This window comes from Nicotiana attenuata, unplaced genomic scaffold, assembly GCF_001879085.1.
Source record: "Nicotiana attenuata strain UT unplaced genomic scaffold, NIATTr2, whole genome shotgun sequence".
In the NCBI taxonomy this organism is placed as follows: domain Eukaryota; kingdom Viridiplantae; phylum Streptophyta; class Magnoliopsida; order Solanales; family Solanaceae; genus Nicotiana; species Nicotiana attenuata.
Window position 1 is genome coordinate 530,425 of NW_017670432.1, and position 12,491 is coordinate 542,915.

Genomic DNA, 12,491 nt, shown 5'->3' on the forward strand with positions numbered 1-12,491 from the left:
GTCGTTTTAGCTCAGTATCAGTACTACCTACGGCTTTGAGATTTGGCATTGATTGTTAAGACGATTAGTGCGTTGCTATTGCACAGTATTTGTGTAATGGTAGGTTGCTTGCCTATGTGTCGAAGCAATGAATAATTTGAAAGGAGGTTTACTCAGTGCATGATTCAGAGATTCAGTATTTTATTTCCGGTGAAAGAAAAGCAATCGGACTATGAATGTTCAGGTTTGGGTTGACGGAGTAACGAGACTTGGTATTTTCAGGCGTGGGCGAATGTTCATTTGTGATGTGGTGTCGTCGCCCTTGATTGAATGTGTTAAGTTCGCCGGTGTTATGGTCTTCATCAATTTGCCTTCGGGGCAGAGTAGTGTCAGATGGTGCCGGGGAAACAGTCGTCAGGGATAGCGGAGTGCAGCAATCTCAAAATTTAAATGGATATTTCTAAGATTGACGGCTCGAGGAAGATGATCTTTGGAGGGGTTTAAATTTGGTATCAATCTACTGATCCAGGTGCTACCGAGATGGATTTCTAATTTAAGGCAACGATTGGGCAGCGAAGGATGAGGAAAAACATGTGGATGGTGTCTTGCGGTGGTTAAATTACTAGAAGGCCAGTTGTAAGAAACAGGAATCGGGTAGTTGCTTAAAGGAGTGATTTTGACCAAAGTGGGAGAGTGGCAGAGTAGCATATGGGTTCTGTGGCAGGATGACTACACACCTTGAGAAAAGTTTAGAGTGATTTGGGATTCATGGTAGATAGTGGCTAGGTCTACGGACTTAATATGGAATAATGGCTACTATACGGCGGGAGATTGGATACGACAAAAAAGAGTTGCTTGATACGAAGAAGGATACATCATGACTTTGGATGGGAATATATTATCACACCTTTAGTTGATGTCCATGAGGAGTGAATGGACTTGTACAGCTGGTGAATGGGCACGGGCTCAGGATGGGTTACTGATTTTGTAGTAGCATTACCTAGTGCAGCGACATTGGAAAATGTCGGCATGTAATTTCTGCATGTGGGTTACCTCCTGTGAGCAGGTTGGCAGTTGCGTGGTTGACGAAGCCTATACAAAGAATTCTACTGGCTATCTGGTAAGAGGTCGAATCTGTAAACATGGCTAGTGATTCAGAGTGTCCATGCAATGGTTAACAAGGAAATTTTGAGGAATTTGGTGGGTTGATTGTGCAAGATCATATCAGTGGGGGATAAGGAATATTGGTGGGTTCCAGATTTATGCAATGGTAGCTTCAAGCTAAGTGGGAGAGCCCACCGCCTACGATTGGATTGTATGGTTACCTACTTGTGAGGTTTCTGGTTATCGGCATATTGGTGGGTTGTTATGACTAAGGAAAGAGGACATGTGGTGGTGATTGAGCATAGGATATTAGGAATGTGTGCTATAATTGGCCTTATTAATTTATGTTCAGGCTTTGAGAAGACTCAGGATTTATGCTTCGTATAGAGGTGATTTACAAGAAAGGTGATTCAGCCGGGTGTTTCTTTGAGAAGGCGTTCATGTGATAGCAAAGCCTTGGAGTTGATTATATTCGGGACCAAGTCAGAGTGGGTGACTCTCAACAACGGTCCTAGTGGATTCAAAAGCTAAAGTGCGGTGCCTAAGGATTTCGAGTCCATAGTATGGTTGAGTATCCAGCTTTTGCAGCGAATTATGATAAAGGAGCTTGGGGTGTTCTGCGTTATCTCCGGTTTTCGGTGTAGTGTGCGAGGAATGGGAGGAAATAAATTTGGATTTATAGAATAATTATCATAATGGGTGTACCAGTTGAAGACGCGATTATTCGCACAAAGAGGGTATGAAATGGTTCGTGGGTTTTGAGACATTGTGGTCTTGTGAAATGGGTTCACTCAGGACGAGTGTGGATTGAGTTCGCTATGTTTTGAATGGAGCTATTATTATTCCTAAGGCAAGTCCAGGGTAAATTAGAAGAAGTCGGATCAGTTAGAAATGGTTGAATCGGCATGATGATGGCAATGATCAGTTCCTTTAGCGTGTTGAGTTACTCATGTGATTTGTGACGGTATGTGCGAGGTTTGAAGGTCGCCATAATTGATTTTATTTGGAGGCTTTCGGGTATTATGGTCGGGTTTGTACAGATGGATCCCAGAAGTTTTATGGTGGTTTAGACCACTACTTGAGGTTGGTATTTTCTGCGGATATGAGAATTCAGTCACGTATTGCAATGGTTCTCTTGAAATAAGTTAAGTAAAAGGTTTCTATATGATAAAGTGTGTACCCTATTAGTGGATCAGAAGTTATGATGAAATTCTTGTACTCTTGCGTATTGGCATGATCAAGTGTATCGAGTAGCAAGGGAGTTGGAAGTTGAGGATTAAGGTTGCGGTTTGGGTGTCGACAAGAATGTCACCAGCTCGGACGAGCAGGGAAAAGGGATTCAGATGGTTAGAGTAAGCTGGTATTATTTTTAACGTCACCTGAGAGCAGTGTCCTGTGTAAGAGGCTTTGAGTATTGATTTGCTGATCCTTGATTTGCTTTACAACATTAGTATGGCTGGTGGTATGGGTGTGCACATTGTTACCTGATGTGGAAGGTCGTGGGGGCGTATCCCACGGGAAGATGGTATAAGTGTGATAGGTAGTAACTTAATTGATTAAAGATTGATAACCAAGTACGGAGATTGTGGTACTATCATTAGTGAGAATTTATGCCTAAAGGGCGCTCAGTTCATTTGGCGGCCTATGGAAGTTTGTTCCGGGTTTGATGGTTGTTCTTGTGTGTCATGGTAGAGAGGGTTATTGTGAATCCTTGAAAGGTTACTAGCCTAGTGCGGTACGATCAGAATCGGTTTGAGGTCTGTGGATGGATCTAAATGTGAACGTGGGCTCTATATCTGGCCGGATGTATTCAGCATAGCGCTCCTTATGGAGGAGTATTCGGACGTTGGATGTTGTTTCGTCGTCGGCTATTTCATGTAATACTATATTGTGCCGTGTGGGTTGTGAAACGGCTTGATAAATTTCATATGTGTTGAGGTTTCGCGTAGCAATAGTGTTATGTGAGCAAATGGCTCTCGATATTTAGATCATATATCGCACCTCAGTTGTGCTTAAGTTTTGTAGCGCATGGCACTATCTTTCTCCCCAGGGATGGTATTATGCACTTGGCGTGCTTGTGGCCGATATTCGAGTATTTCGTAGTAATGAGCACTCTAGCTCGGTGTGTATCTCCTTATATTGAATTTATGTGTGGATTGGGTGGCACGCAGCCACGGGTATATTGTTTGGATCGGGTTTCACACCGCAACAATGTGATGTTGAGTACACTCCCCTATATTTATTCTTGTGTGTTTTGTTTCCCATTTTCTGAGGAAGGTTCATAACACCTTTTCGGTTGTCTAATTAGTTACGTGGGTTGAGTAGTCCTTTCTAAAGTTCATTTTCCTTACTTATCACATTCGAGTTGGTAGCTTGTTGGCACATTGTGGCATCATATGAGACTCTTGGTCGTGTCTGGGGTGGCTTATTGCCTGACAGCTTATACTAGGTGAGATTATTCGATCTGGGATCAGTGCGATCAGATTATATGCAGCATATTAAAAGAGCAAATATCATTGTTTGGTTCATAATAAGGAAATGGTTCCTGCAGGAGGAGAGACTCATCGAGTTGTTGACTCGGCAGTTGGTTATGAATTTCTACACCTCTTCTGTCGTGGCGGTATTGCAAGAGTTGGAACAAGAATTATATATGTCATGAGGTGCATTGTGAGCATCGGATTCGTGAAATTTCGGCTATTGTTTCAGAGGATGTTATTATGGTCATGTGAGTTATGCAGTGCATAAAGTGGATTCAGCAAAGGTATGCAATCAGGTATTAGTGCATCGCATAGAGATTGATACGGTGTTCGTATGATAGGAACAGGTCTGGTCGGGAATTCCAGATGTTGGAATAGGGTTCTAAGGCTATTTGACTAAGAAAAAGGGAGCATCTTCAGATTGGCTCGAGCTAGTGTGCTCAACTGAGTTGTGGTGGCACGGGTAGGTGCATGAGGTGTTAGGCAGTGATTTCAGACTACTCCAGCGCAGTTCTTAGCACGTTTGAGGACGAACGTATATTTAAGTGAGAGAGAATTTAATGACCCGACCGGTCATTTTGAGCACTAGCGTGTCGTTCGATGGTTTGAGGCCATGGTCGTAATTGAAATTCGGAAAGTTCGGAGTTGATCTAGAAAGAAAATTCTCATTTTGAAAGCTTTAAGTTGGAAGAATTGACTAAGATTGGGCTTTGAGTAAACGACCTCGGAATCGGGATTTGAAGGTTCCATCTGGTTTGTATGATGATTTCGGACTTGGGCGTATGTTCGGATCGAGTTTTGGATGACCCGGGAGCATTTCAGCGCCTATTTTGGAAGTTAGCATTTTGGTAGAAATTTCATAAATTTGGGTTGAAGTGAATTTCAATGTTATCGATGTCCGTTTGGGATTTCGAGTCTGAGAATAGCTCTTTATGGTGATCTGGTATTGGGATCGTGTTCGGAAGTGGATTTGGAGGTCCGTAGGTCATGTTGGAGTCGTTTGGCAAAAGTTAGAAATTTGTAGGTCTTTGAGAATTTTGACCGGGAGTGGACTTTTTGATTATCGGGGTCGGATTCCTATTCTGAAAGTTGGGGTAGGTCTATAATGTTGAATGTGACATGTGTACAATATTTAAGGTCAATCGGATGTGACTTGATAGGTTTCGGCATCGAATATAGAAGTTTGAAGTTCTAAAGTTTATTAAGTTTGAATTGAGGTGTGATTCGTGATTTCGATGTTGTTCAAGGCCTCGAGCAAGTCCGCATTGTGTTTTGGAATTGGTTGGTGTGATTGGACGGGGTCCCGGGGGCCTCGGGTGGATTTCGGGTGGTTAACGGATTGAAATTTGAAGTCGAGAAAGAACTGAAGCAGCTGGGCATCTGGTATAACCGCACCTGTGTGAAGAGGGCCGCAGATGCGGATGCGGGAGCGGGAGATGGCTCGGAGCGAGGCAAGTCTCCTTTCTAACCATGTAAGAGGGAATTAACCCCATAGGTGAACTAAATTATTATGTGCTTCTATTTGTGGGAGCTACGTACGCACGAGGTGACGAGAGTCCGTGCGTCGCTACTAGCTATGCCTATGTCCAGGTAGTTTTAGGCTTACATCATGCCTTGTTGATATTGCTATTGATTTATGTTTATTATTTTCCATGAGAGGGAGCGAGATTGAATTTGCTTATTAAATGTTTTGAAAGAAGTTGAAATTGAGGAGAAGTTGGGATCTTAAAAGTTTTTATTTGAACTTCGTAGTTTGAAAAGAATGGAAGAATACTATAATAACTTGAGAAATCTATGTGTGACGGCGTCGCAAGTATGATCCGCGAGCGGGGTAATTTCTTAAATTTATATTTGACCGCGTCACATGTATGATTCGCGAGCGGGGTAATAGATGCATCTATGATTCGCATCGTTCGACCCTCGGTAGTGCACAATTTACATTTATGTTGGATAGGGCCGAACGTCCTAGGTGGAATTCGTGTGTGATAATAGAACTGGAAGTCCCTTTTATAATTGGTATAAATCCATCGTTTGTGTGATCATATGTTTTAAAGGAAGGAAGTGATTTAGGTTCTTAAATATGGTGAAGACTTGGTCAGTTATTTCTTGTTCTGAGTCTTATTGTTGTATATCAAGCTTTATTAGAACTTCATATTATCATATTATTGGACTGCTAGTAAGTGTCGGAGTCGACCTCTCGTCACTACTTCTTCGAGGTTAGAGTGGATGCTTACTGGGTACGCATCGTTTTCGTACTCATTCTACACTTGCTGTACATTTTGTTGTACATGCACATGTGTGTTCAGTCGCCTTGTGGGCGGAACGGCGTGGTTGATACGGAGACTTAGGTGAGATGCACCTTGTGAGACGATCCGCAGAGTCTCCTTCAAAGTACTTGTACTTTATTTTCTATCCAAATTTGTATTTCGGACAGTTATTGTATTTTTTTTACTTCCTAGTATTTGCCCATGCACTTGCGACACCAGGTTCTGGGATGACTATGGGATTATTCAGTATTGAAAGTTGCTAAAAATATTATTATTTACTCGGTGAAGTTCATCATTTATTATTTAATTTAAGAAAATTATGATTTCAAAAATACTAAAATGAGAACTGAATTAACTATTTGGTGTTGACTTGCCTGACAGAGGTGTCCGGCGCCATCACGACCTTTAATGGATTTTGGATCGTGACACCTCGTCACTACTTCTTCGAGGTTAGACTAGATATTTACTGGGTATATATTGTTTATGTACTCACGCTACACTTATGCACTTAAATATGTAGGATCTGAGGCAGGTGCATATGGATATCAGTCCGGCGCGCACGCCTGACTTACACTCGAGACTTCACGGTGAGCTGCCTTCCGAGCCGTTTTGCAGCAGCTGGAGTCTTACTTTTGTTATATTTTCTGTCTATTTCCTTTCAGACAGAAGACTAGTATTCTTTTGTATATTCTACCAGAATGCTCATATACTTGTGATATCAGGTCTTGGAACACACACTAGTAGACTTATGATTTTGGATTTATTTCTTTTATGATTACGATTTGCACTCGTTTGCTTTCGTTTAATTATTTTACATCTGTAAATTTCTAAATCTTTGAACAATGAGAAAATGTTATTCACTTAGCAAACTTATTTTAAATGGGAAACCACTAGATTGATCAGTGTTAGCTTGCCTAACAACGGTGTTGGGCGCCATCACGGCCTATAATGGAATTGGGTTGTGACAACCGTAAAATGCCGATCGTCGGCGATTCTGGAGTTTTTCGGTTGGCCAAGGAATTTCCACTGCAAAGACCGTTTGGTTCAACATAACTAATGGGGATGCTATCGTTGAGTATAATGTTATAGTCTTACATTACTCACGATAATTTAAAGTTTTGCATGTTGATTTTCATATGTAAATTCCTATTTTACTCAATAGCTCTATAGTTTTTCTATTTTGTCATAAAATAAGGATGTGTATTGCTGATCAATGAAATAAGACGTTTAACTGTATTTATCCCCAGAGGCTACAGAGTTAGGTAAAACTTCACATCTATTCTTTCCTGTCGTGCGACTTGATTTCTCAATGCTAATTGAACTTCCACTTTGTTCTTTCTTAGATGGTGAGAACACGTACCGCTTCATTAGCTGACCAGCAGCACGAGCCCCCAGTAGCAGCTCCTGCGAGGGGCAGAGGTCGGGGCCATGCTAGGGCCCGAGGCAGAGGTAGGGCTCAGCCCAGAGCTCGAGTAGCAGCACCAGCGACGGAGCCTCAAGTTGAGTTTGACGATGAGGTTCCAGCCCAGACAGTTCCGGCAGAACTAGCTTAGGTCCCAGAGGGGTTCATTGCCACCCCGGTACTTCAGGATGCTCTGGTCCGTCTAGTGGGCCTTATGGAGAGTGTCGCCCAGGCAGGATTGCTTCTTGTAGCACCAACCATCTCTCAGGTTGGAGGAGGAGCCCAGACTCCTGCTACTCGCATTTCGGAGCAGATGGCTCCCCAGTTTCAGACTCCAGCAGCTCAACCAATTGGAGCAGTTCAGCCGAGTGTAGTAGCTCAGACCGGAGAGGGGCCAGCTATGTCTGTTGATGCCTTGTGGAGATTGGACAGGTTCACCAAGCTCTTCACTACTACTTTTGGTGGTACATCTTCTGAGGATCCCAGGACTATTTGGATAGTTGTCATGAGGTTCTTCGGAACATGGGGATAGTGGAGACCAATGGGGTCGACTTTGCTGCTTTTCGTTCGTCTGGATCCGCTAAGACTTGGTGGAGAGATTATTGTTTGGCTAGACCAGCTGGGTCACCAGCTTTGACTCGGGATCAGTTTTCTCATCTATTTCTGGAGAAGTTTCTTCCGATCACACAGAGGGAGAACTATCAGAGGCAGTTTGAGCGTCTCCAGCAGGGTTCTATGACTATTACTCAGTACGAGACCAGATTTATTGACTTGGCCCGTCATGCTCTTCTTATACTTCCCACTGAGAGAGGGAGGGTGAGGAGTTTCAATGAGGGACTCGTTCAGCCTATTCGATTGTAGATGGCTAAGGAGACGGGAAGCTAGATTTCTTTTCAGGATGCGACCAATGTGGCCAGGAGAGTTGAGATGGTTCTATTACAGGGGAGTGGTCAGGGTTCTAACAAGAGGCCTCGTCATTCGGGCAGGTTTAGTGGTGCCTCATCTGGAGACAGAGATTCTTTCGGTAGGGGTCATCCTCCCAGACCGTTTCATTCAGCACTTCAGGCTTCTCACGGTACTCTAGATGGTCGTGGTTCTCATATGCAGTATTCTGATTAGCTGTTGTTGATACCCAATTTTTCCCTATATATTTTCTAATATGCAAAATACTTTCAAAATATCATATGTATGCATATATAAGTATGTCCAAATGTTTTGGTATTTTTTCTTAATTTTAAAGACTTTTAAACCAATTTATTTCCCTATTTTATTCATAAAAACCCAATAATAATTTCCAAAATTATCATCTTGGTGATTCATTTATTGGATTCTTATATTTATGCTAAAATATAGCTAAGATAATTTTTGCATATTTTTACAAATTTATTTAGTATTTTTAAAGCTAAATTGCATATAATTGCAATATTAGCCCCTTTTAAGATTTAATTGCGTTTATATTTATAAAAATTAAGTCCAGTATTTTTAAATTGATAATTATATGTTATAAATAATTATATTACTTTCAATTTATTTCCAGAATTTAATTTACTATTTTTTGTAAAATAAATGGGGAAAATGGCTATTTAAAATCTAGCCAGATTTCATTTCAATTATAGCCTGAATTGAACCCCAATTTGAACCCAATTTACCCCGACCCAATTTTAAATCAAACCGACCCATACCCGGATCCCCACCTAACCCTTTAAATCTCAGTCATCGATCATTTAGATCAACGGCCACCGGCTGCCCTTACCTTAATTAATCCCAAACGACCCCCAAAACCCTATCATTATTCACCTACCGCCGCCGTTGAACTCCTCTTCTCTCTCAATTTCTCTCTGGAACTCTCATGAACCCTAGCCGCCGCCCTCTCACCCCACCTTGATATCTACCTAATCCATGGCCCTCCGTGGTCATTTGAGACCTGTACCAGCCTTCCATGGCTCCTATGTGTTTGTTCTTATGGTTTCAAGGATAGACCTTGAAGGAGTCTGGCCCAATCCTTGTTCGATTTTAGTTCATGGCCCTTCTCCGGTCATCCTTGACCTTTCTCCGGCCAGCCATGGCCGCTCGAGTCAGATCCTTGACTCTCCTGGTTAGATTGGTAACTTTTGAGGCCTTTCTCTCCTTTTCTAGGTTTTCTAAAACCCTAATCTCTAAGATCTTTCGATTTCTTTCAGATCTACTTTAGATCTGTGCTTGCTTTGAACTTTTAAGCATTTCTCGAAGTTTCTTTAACTTTGCTTTTAAAACGACTCTTTATCTTTTCCGATTAGGGTTTTCCTGTTAAGTTATTTCAAAATCTCTTCTATGATTTTTAACATGTTTGTGATTTTGCTATGTTTTGCTCGTGTTGTTCTTCTATCTGGGTTAGCATGTTTAAAATTCTAATTTCTTTGGGACTCAGTTGAGTTATAAAGCTGTTTGTTAATTGAGTGTTTGTTTGGTTAAGTTTTGTTTGATCTATTTATTTATCATCTTTTAAGCTCGACTATTGTTGAAAACCCTAGGCCTTTTGGGTCTGAAACTGTTCGTTTGAATACCTGACTTGATTTGAAGTTCCTTGTTTCAGAATCTCTTTTTCCTTTATATGATTGCTCTGATTCTGGGTTTCTATTATCTTTAAAACTTGACTATGCTTGAAACCCTAATTTTTCAAAAGGGTTTCCTCACCTGCTGCTGTGAGACCTTTGCATGCTTCTAATACTCTATTTTTCTTCACTATTGATTCAATGTGAACTTGACCTACTTGACTACTATGCTTCGAACGTTTGCTTTACTACTGAACCTTATGCCTATTTCTGTATGCTGTTTCTTTTGCAAATGGGTTTGGCCTCGCATGTCTAGTATCTCTAATCACTCTGTTTAAATACTGAAGTGCAGAAGCATGTTACTTCTTTGATTGATCTTCAATCTTGTGACTGATTTCAAAACCTTTCTTTTATGAATTCCAATTTCACTCGCCTGTTAAAATTAATTGATTCCTTTCCTTATTTTGCCTTACTGAATCCTTTCCCAAAATAAGTATATTTCTGTACTTAGACTTGATTACTTACTCAATGGTTTTACTACTCCTTTTATGGCAACAATCAGTCTGCTTACAAACTAATTTTTCTTTCCTTATTTTGAATCTGTCACTACCGTTAAACAATGATTCCCTAATTAAAGGAAATAACTTGTGTAATTGATTCTGACTTGTGATTATTCCCATGTTTATATCTTATTACTTCTCCTTCACTCATTTTCAAAAGCTATAAATACCCTGCACCTTCTCTTCTTTAAGGACACGGACACTTAAGTTCAGAACACACACTTCACTAAAAGCTCTCTCTCTTTTCTCTGTTACTACTTGTGTTGCTGCCTTGTCTGGCCGGCTGAAAGCCAAGGCTAGGCTGTGGAAATTTGCCTACTTTGTTTTCTGCATTTGCTTCTTTACCGATATGTTGTGATTAATCTTCAACATCAACAAAAACATGTTTATTTACTATTTCCTTCACTCTTGCCTGTTTCCTGCTTGTGTTTAATCGAGTTCCATTTCTAAGCATGCTATAATCTGCCCTTTCCTTTTCTGAATTAATGTTTTCCTTATGAATGAACTTTGTCAGTTATTTATGAATCCCAAACCCCCGTATCCCCTCTGTGTTTGTATTCTTTGGTTGGTTAGAGGACATGTCAACATTAGACATTGCTGTGCATGACCCAAACCTGACCCTCCCTGAGTCATATGCTTCATGTCCTCTCTATGTGTTGTGTCCTTGGCTGGTTTATGGGCATGCCAACATCACTTATTGCTGTGCATGTCCAGATTTGACCCCTCCTAGGGTCTTATGCTACCTACAATGTATTCCCAAACCCCTGCCCCCTTTGTGCAATTGTTGATGGTGTGTAACTTTAGCTTTATTACTACTGTTTTTCAAACTACCCTTATCCCTTACTATTCTCAATCCAGTTTTAAACAACTCTCGGCTCTTGCACTTCCACTATACTCTTAGACTTAGGTTCTGCCCCTCTTGTGTGAGCCTTGCTTTGGGATCCATGAGCTCCCTCTGAACTTGGACACATAAGGGCTGGCCCTTCCACACTGCACTCATCTTTATCTGGTTATGCAAACTTAGGTGTAAGCAGTGCCCGGGGTTCCTTGAGACCCTTAGGGAACTTTGACACACCCAGGTCTGAGAAAGGCTTTGAATCAAATGGCATTTGAGGTGGTTTATTCCATAACTCAGAGAGGAAGTCAAGAATCAGGCTTCCTCTGGTTGTAATTTTTCTTTCACATTTTGATGTAATTCATTATTCAGTTTGTAATAATTTGTAATAAACATTGGGGGTTGGCTAGTGAAAATGGCTGGGTAATTATGCATGCTCAAGGGTAGATATCATGCCTATATGATCTGTTGTTTTAAATTCTGCATGTTTAGCTCTGCATTTAGATACCATGCCTATAAGATCTGTCTTTTCACTAAAATTTTACATGTTCTACATTTAGAGAATATGCCTATAGGACTTGTTAAATTCTGCATGTTTAACTCTGCATTTAGAGAATACGCCTATAGGACTTGTTAAATTCTGCATTACCACACTTAAACACCATGCTTAGGATCTAACTGGTTATAATCAGGCTTCATTGTTTAAAATCAGTACCCTTTCGCAGAAATCATGCCTTTAGGAATACTACCTGCTTCATTACATGTTCAACTAGATATCATGTCTATAGGAACTAAATTAGCAATAATAGATATCCTGCCTACAGGATCTGAAATCAGTTGTCACGACCCCAGTTTGCCCTCCGTGAACATGTCGTGACGGCACCTAGTCCCTACGACTAGGTAAGCCTAACAATGCGGAAGATAAACCATAATTGCAGAAGAATGATTAAAACTGAATTAGTAAAATAAACAGTATTTAAGGTGCCGCTCGGCACATACAATAACAACTCTCGAAGCTAACAAAAATTTCCAACACCCGGAATCTCACAAATCACAAGCTAAGGGATACATAAGAGGCTCTAACTCAAGAATGTCTAACAAAGGAAAAATACTGAAAGGGCTATACTTATTACAGAAAGCTGGAAAGGGACTCCTCGGTCTGCGGACGTAGCAGATATACCTCGAAGTATCTACCGAAACGCCTCCTTCCAAGGCTGACAGAACTGAGTGGGAGTACCTGTATCTGCACAACAAAAATGTGCAGAAGAGTAGCATGAGCACACCACAGCGGTGCCCAGTAAGTATTGTAGACATGTGATTTTTGACCCTCCCTAAG